This window comes from Megascapheus bottae, chromosome 3, assembly GCF_031878675.1.
Source record: "Megascapheus bottae isolate mThoBot1 chromosome 3, mThoBot2.hap1, whole genome shotgun sequence".
NCBI lineage: Eukaryota > Metazoa > Chordata > Mammalia > Rodentia > Geomyidae > Megascapheus > Megascapheus bottae.
The window spans coordinates 12,763,114-12,770,487 of NC_143511.1; the positions used below are offsets into that span (position 1 = coordinate 12,763,114).

At 45.8% G+C, this 7,374-nt stretch overlaps 1 pseudogene; it reads left to right on the forward strand.

The window, feature by feature from the left end:
* Nucleotides 1–5,530: 5,530 nt before the first annotated feature.
* Nucleotides 5,531–5,994, forward strand: LOC150064951 (large ribosomal subunit protein uL23 pseudogene; annotated as a pseudogene).
* Nucleotides 5,995–7,374: the final 1,380 nt, after the last annotated feature.

Below are 7,374 nucleotides of genomic sequence, written 5' to 3' on the forward strand. Positions count from 1 at the left end.
AATAATTCACAGAACAAATAAAGCTTAGAGCTCAGTCCCTGTGGCCAAGTCCCAGGACCAGCACAAAAACAAAAAAAAATGTGTCTGCATGTATGTAAATTAATTCAGAAATACATTTACAAAGTTTGAGATGGCAGAAAATTGGATATGGAAAAAAAGGTTAAGTATTCATCTTTCTTTACCATTCTACAAAAATAGAAATAGCACATTATTTTCTGAAGACAGAGAGAACTGTTAAAACGGTGACTCAGGGGGGCTGGGAGTTTGGCTTAGTGGTAGAGTGCTTGCCTAACATGCACAAAGACCTGGGTTCAATTCCTCAGTACCATATAACATAGAAAAAAATGCTGGAAGTGGTGCTGAAGCTCAAGTGGTAGAGCACTAGCCTTGAGAAAGTCCAAGGACAGTGCTCAGGCCCTGAGTTCAAGCCCAGGACTGACAAAAACAAAAAACAAAAAACAAAAAAAAAGCTGACTCAGGGCCCAGTATGAAATGTGAAAGACAGTCACCATAGTTGGTTTCTTAGGGGTTCTGAGCCTCTGACATGTTCGCAGGAATTCTATTCATCCTGCACCCACGCCAACAGACCATGATTGTTCTGAAGGGTTCCTGCTTCGGCTGACATCTCAATTTGTGAGAAATCTGTCGCTGCAAAGTACAGATTCTCTACCTTTATTCTGGGCTTTCTGAGTTAGTGTCTGGGAATGGAGGCTGCTATGTGCTTATGTCATGTGTAAACCATTTCCAGATAGTTTTTGTCTGGTTAAGTGGAGATGGGAGATTTTCAGGTCTGTGTTCTCTTGTTGGCTTCAAGCTATGATCCTCAGAATGCAGACTTCTGAGCAACTAGGATTACGGGCGTGAGCCATCCACCATCCAACTATTTTAAATTTCCAACTACTTGGGTTTTGATTCACAGTCATTACCACATGTGCTGGACACACTGGAACTGAGTCCATAGGCAAACCTTTGTGCCTTGAGGTCCTCTCAGATCTCAAAGCTCCCGAAGTTTCTTCCACCTCATTCAGCCAGGAGGCCAGGGCACTGGACGAGATGAGACAGGAACTGCGCACAAGCATCATGAAAGCCATCCACCAGGTCCCCGATTTCACCACAGGCTGGGGACTTGAGGGGACCCAGGACCTCAAGATGACCCCTGTTATGGGGCTCCCTTCAAAATCCCTAAAGACAGCTCACTGCAGGATGTCATGTCCAAGTGTGTGCAAGGTTCTCAGGAAAACCCCAGTGATTACACAGTCCTGTGAACACAAAACCTCAAAATATATTCTGGCTTCAATGTTCAGTTCACAGGAATGTTGGAAAACAGACTGCAAGTCATCTCAAATATTTCATCCCATGGGCTGGGAATGTGACTATGCATGAAGTCCTGGGTTCTATTCCTTAGTACCACACACACAGAAGTGGTGCTGTGGGTCAAGTGGTAAAGTGCTAGCCTTGAGCAAAGAAGCTCAGGGACAGTGCCCAAGCCCCGAATTCAAGACCTGGGACTGGCAAAATAAATAAATAAATAAATAAATAAATAAATAAAATAGCAAAATATTTCAGGTCATACTGGGCACATCAGATAGACCCAGTACTACTCCCAGATTCTCAATAACTCAAAAGAAAGAAAAGCACACCATTACAGAGGGCTCAGACCTATGATCCTAGCTACTCAGAAGTCCAAGATTCCAGGATCTTGGTGCTAAGCCAGCCAGGGAGCATACACACACACACACACACACACACACACACACACACACACACACACACACACACACAGAGCCAGAAGTGGTACTATGACTCAAGTGGTAGAATGCTAGCCCTGAGAAAGCCCAAGGACAGTGCCCAGGTCCTGAGTTCAAGCCCCAGGACTGGCATTAAAAAACAAAACAAAACAACAACAACAACAACAAAAAAAAAACATCCCTGGGACCAGGGGTTTGGCCTAGTGGTAGAGTGCTTGCCTTACATGCATGAAGTCAATTCCTGGGTACCGCATACATAGGAGAGCTGGAAGTGGTGCTGTGGCTGAAGTGGTAGAGCGCTTGCCTTGAGGAAAGCCCAAGGACAGTGGTCAGGCCCTGAGTTCAATCCCCAAGACTGGCAAAAAAAACAAAACAAAACAAAACAAAAATAGGGAGGCAGGGAAAAACTAGGAGAAAGTATGGGAAGGAGTGACATTGACAAAAAAAAAAAGTACTCTTTACCTATCTCACATGACTGTAACATCTCTGTAAATCAAGCTTTATAATAATAAAATGTTTTTAAAAGATAATCAAATAAACCCCCAATATTTGATTGTTGTCCATTGGTTGTGGTAGAACTCTTGCCTTGAATGTGACAGACTCAGGGTTCCACCTTTACACTGTAAAAATAAATGACTAGAAATGAGAAATAACTTCACAATGTGCCATTGTCCCATTTAAGAGCAGGCCAGGGCCTAGTGGTCCCTAGTGTTCAAGACTAACTGGCAGTTCTGCAAAACAGCACTTGCATTTAAATGGACATTCTGAGCAAAAATGTCTATATCCCGAAATAGACACAGAGTGCTGAAAATTACAGGATTTGTGTGCAATTTCAGGACTACTAACTCCCCACAGGAATGTAGCCCTGGCCTCAGGGTGTGTTTGAGTCTGAGACCTCCCAGGCTCCCACACTCACTGCAGAATCAGTCCCCACCACAGTCTGCCATAGGGCTATTTTCCCCAGGGAGCACATTCAAAGGACCCAGAGGGAACAAGTTATGTGTGTCCCCAGTCTTCACAGGAGCTCACATGTGTGGATGGCTAGACTCATCTCCCTATCCATTTCTGGGTGGGTAGGATGTTTTTCTAGGCACAGGGATATGGTGAGAACCACTGAGTCACATCTAGAAGGCAGCTCCTGCTGGCCTGGGGCAGCAGGGTGGGTGGGGAGGAGGATGTAGTGGCCATGACAGTGGGAGGGGGCTCAGGAAGGATCAGCTGCTTGAATGCAGATGTAGATTGGGGGTAGCTGTAGGAGAGACTGACATAACTGCTGGTTCTCCTTCTGAATCCGAGGAGACACACGGGTGCTCACTGCAGGATAATTTATGACTTTTGTGACATTTGGTGTTTGTGTGTAATCATCAAGGCATGACCTTAGGAAAAGCTCAGAGGCAGGAGGAGGTGGAGGAAGGAACCCAGAACTGCAAGTCTGAAGTTTCCAGCAATCTAGAAGAAGGCAGGCTCAGTGCTGTGTAAGATTTGTTCAGAAGAAAGAAAGAAACTGAACTGGGCTTCCTCTAGGGGAAAGAGATGGCTTTGCCACCACCTGGGGCACACTGACTTGAAAAGTGGATCCTTGTGGATCTTAGGCTTCCTCTGGTTTCCCGGAGATGCCTGCTGCCCCTGGGTCTCCCAGTTCACGCTGCCAGGCCACGAGGGAGTTGGTGGCTGATGCCATTGTGTGCACAAGACTGTCTTCTTCTGATGAGTCCAGTCCTTCCACGATGAGCCCAAAAGGGATGGAGAAGGGAGGTCACAAAATTAACTCAAGTTAACATTGATTACTTGAGCCACACCTTCACTTCCAGACTTTTGGGGCTTAATTGGAGATCTAAACTGGTTTCAATCTGTGATTCTCAGATTTCAGACTTCTCAGTAACTAGGATTTCAGCAGGAGCTGTGGGTACCAGGCTCTTACTTGAACTCTTTAACACCTCTTAGCTCTGCTTCGAAGTTAATGGTAGGATGGAACCTTATTGGATGAAAGCCTAGTTCACTCATTTGCATATTCTTTTGGGCAGCTTTTCCTTCCATTGGATGAGTTCATATTTTCAATAGGGACTGGTTCATAGAGTCTGAAATAGTCCTATTTGGCCTTCCTAGAAAAGGTTCAAACCTTAATACTGGTGTTCCTACTTCCTTCCCTTTTTGCTAGTCCTGGGGTTTGAACTCAGGGCCTGAGCACTGTCCTTGGGTTTTCCCAAAGCTAGCACTCTACCACTTGAGCCACAGCACCAGTTCCAGCTTTTTCAGTGTAAATTGTACCAAGGAATTGAACTCAGGACTGCATGCTCGGCCTGGGTATTATCCCTGAGCTCTTCAGCTCAAGGCTACCACCCTACCCTTAGGCCTGGGCATTGTCTCTGAGCTCTTTAGCTCCAGGCTACCACCCTACCCTTGAGCCAAACCCCACTTTCTGTTTTCTAGAGGTTAATTGGAGATAAGAGTCTCAGGTCGTTTGGTGCCTGGGCTGGCTTTGAACCTTGATCCTCAGATCTCTGCTTCCTGAGTAGCTAGGATTACAGGCGTGAGCCACTGTGCCTGGCTACTTTTTTAATTTTAATACATAAAAACAAGAAGGGTCTTAGAGGTGAGCAACCACTAGCAAGGTGGCTAGTTTAACCCAGGTGCAGCCCAGAGGGTGCCTGACGAGGTTTCACAGGTACACCTTTTTCCCTCCCCTCATCTTTATCCTCATTGGATATCTACTTCCAGTGCTGACCTCAAACTTCAGATTTCCATCCTTTCTTTTTTGCTGATAGGGTTTGAACTCAGAGCATTAAGTTTGCTAGGTTGTGGTGATGCTGCTGAGCTATGCCTCCAACCTGATTTTTTGCTGGTGTTTTCCTGTCTAAGGTGGTGATTGGGCTACCATCCGTTTCCCATCATCCTGGCTGGGATGTCACATGTGGGCCACTGCCTCCTCCTCTTGATAAAGAGCAAGTCTTATGGGCTTTTTTGCCTCCATCAGCCTTGAACCTTGATTTTCCTATTCTCAGCTTCCAAGGTAGGAATTGATTATAGGCACCAGCCAGCAATTAGGCTCTGGCCTAAACTCTCAGTATTTGCTTTCCATGTTCATTCTATCCTTAGACTATGTTTGTCCTAGCAGCATGCACATTTAAAGCAGTCTCACTTGAGCCATTTGTCTTCTTCTAACTTTTTAACTGGTTAATGGGAGAGAGGAGGCTCTCTGATTTGTGCACCCCAGCTATCTTGGAACCACAGTCTATAGATCTTCACTTCTTGTGTAGCAAGAGCAAAAATGAACCACCAGCACCCAGCTGCATGTGTTTAATTTTTTCTTTCTTCTTCTTTTTTTTTGTGGATCATGTGCCTGGGCACTGTCCTTGAGCTCTTTAGCTCAAGGCTACTGGGTCTGGGGGCTGTCCCTGAGCTCTAGAGCTCAAGCCTACCGCCCTACCCCTCGGATCACAGCCCCACTTCCTGTTTTCTAGTGGTTCATTGGAGATAGGAGTCTCACATTCCTTAGTGCCTGGGCTGGCTTTGAACTATGATCCTCAGATCTCAGCCTCCTGAGTATCTAGGATTATAGGCAGGAGCCACCGAGCCCAGCTATGGGTTTCATTTTAATACTGTCCCGTATAGTTTTTCATTTGATATTTGTTTTTTGTCAGTCACAGGGCTTGAAATCTAGGCCTGAGCACTGTCCTTGAGCTCTTCAGCTCAAGGGTAGTGTTCTACCACTGAGCCATAGCACCACTTTCCAGTTTTCTTGTGGTAAATTGGAGATAAGAGTCTTCGGCTTTTTCACCAAGATGGTGTCGAAAGTGAAGAAGGGAGCTCCTGCTCCTCCTAAATCTGAAGCCAAGGAAAAGGCTTTGAAGGCCAAGAAGTCAGTGCTGAAAGGCGTCCACAGCCACAAAAAGAAGATACGCGCTTCACCCACTTTCTCGCGGCCCAAGAAGCTGCAGCTCTGGAGACAGCCCAAATGTCCTCGGAAGAGTGCTGTGAGGAGAAACAAGCTTGACCACTATGCAATTGTTAAGTTCCCCTGACCGCTGAGTCAGCCATGAAGAAGACAGAAGACAACAACACACTTGTGTTCATTGTGGAAGTCAAAGCCAACAAGCATCAAATCAAACAGGCTGGGAAGAAGCTCTATGACATTGATGTGGCTAAGGTCAATACCCTGATAGGACCTGATAGGGAGAAGAAGGCATTTTGTTTGATTGGCTCCTATGATGCTTTAGATGTTGCCAACAAAATGGGAATCATCTAAACTGCATCCAATTGGCTAATTATAAATATACATCTTTCTCTCATAGAAAGAGAGAGAGAGGGGCGGAGGGTCTACGGCACTTTACTGCCCACGCTGCTTTGAACCGTGATCCTCAGATCTCTGTCTCTTGAGTAACTAAGATTACAGATGTGAGCCCCTGTGCCTGGCTTGTCTTGTCTAGTTTTGTCTTTCATCATAGACATGCACTTAGTGTCATCTCAGTTTCCCTTTTGCCATTCATCTCAAAATATCTCAAAACAGCTCACCTAGTATATCCCTTTGGTCAGAGGTGCCACTTTCCTTCCCAGAGAGGAAATCTTGGGTTGCCCAGGGCATTTGGTATTTTGGAGGCAAACTACTGGTTGCCAGAGGTTAGCGCTGTGGGAGGTGAAGGCTCTTCCTCTAGGGAGATGGCAGGAGGGAAGGGCTTGTGATGCAAATCTGACTCCTATCTGGATTACAGTGGCCACAAATCTTGCAGTGTGTTAGAATGACACCTACACATGCCTTGTAGTTAGTTGGTGTTAGGGGAGACCTGTGGGTGGGAGGGAGCTGGCTGATACTTTATTGAGATGCCTATTGTCTTTGCAAATTCCTGTGGATCTGTAATTATCACCAAATAAAAAGCTGCAAAAGTCCAAGAAAACAGAGCAAACCTTGGTACCAGTTAGTCAGGCTGATCAGGGACCATCATAAATCCATCATTGTTATCCCCCACACACACACTTCACCTCTAATTGATTATTTGCTTATCTTCCAACTGCCAAACCACAGAATTAGACATTTGCATTCTGGCTTTGTTCCTTGATGAAAATACACAAATTCATCTGATCTGGCCACAAGGCTCCCATTTCACCTGAGGAATGTGAAGATAGAAATTAGATTCTGACCCTCTCTCCTCATCCCCCCCCCCCCAGGTACCAGGAATTCAGGAGGCTGGAGAAGCAGTTACCCCATGTCCTGGGGGCACATCTGTGCTGAGTGACAATCTCTCTTAATGAGAAGCAATCAAGGCTAATTATCCCTAGGGTCTGACAGGTCTTTCTCAACACTTTTGCATAAAAGAGCAAGGCCACCCAGCTGGTCCCTACAATGCAGACTGCAGGAATCTGGTGGTGATGGTCGCCAAACAAATGAGAAGAAACACATCAAAGGCCACCTCACAAAGGTCCCTGAGAGCCAAGAGGATCTGTGGTGGCTTCCAGCTGGAAGGACAGCCATTATAAATGGAGACACCATGTGGCCCTGAGGAATAAAAGAAACCTTGCTGCCATTGATCATTCACCTCCAAAAGGGACAAGTTGGAGATGGATGGGTAAATGTGGTAGGAAGACAATTATTTTTATGCGTGGTGAACTAGCCCACGTGAAAGCATGATAG